Raw genomic sequence first — 487 nt, forward strand, 5'->3', positions numbered from 1 at the left:
TTTTTAGTATGTTTTTAGTATGATCTAGTTAGTTTTTAGTATATTTTTATTATTTTTTAGTTAAAATTCACTTTTCTGGACTTTACTATGAGTTTGTGTGTTTTTCTGTGATTTCAGGTATTTTCTGGCTGAAATTGAGGGATCTGAGCAAAAATCTGATTCAGAGACTAAAAAGGACTATAGATGCTGTTGGATTCTGACCTCCCTGCACTCGAAGCGGATTTTCTGGAGCTACAGAAGCCCAATTGGCACGCTCTCAACGGCGTTGGAAAGTATACATCCTGGGCTTTCCAGCAAAATATGATAGTCCATACTTTGCCCAAGATTTGATGGCCCAAACCGGCGTTCAAAGTCACCCTCAGAATTCCCAGCGTTAAACGCCGGAACTGGCACAAGAATGGGAGCGAAACGCCCAAACTGGCATAAAAGCTGGCGTTTAACTCCAAGAAGAGTCTCTACACGAAAATGCTTCAATGCTCAGCCCAAG

The sequence above is a fragment of the Arachis duranensis genome, chromosome 6, assembly GCF_000817695.3.
Source record: "Arachis duranensis cultivar V14167 chromosome 6, aradu.V14167.gnm2.J7QH, whole genome shotgun sequence".
Taxonomy (NCBI): Eukaryota; Viridiplantae; Streptophyta; class Magnoliopsida; order Fabales; family Fabaceae; genus Arachis; species Arachis duranensis.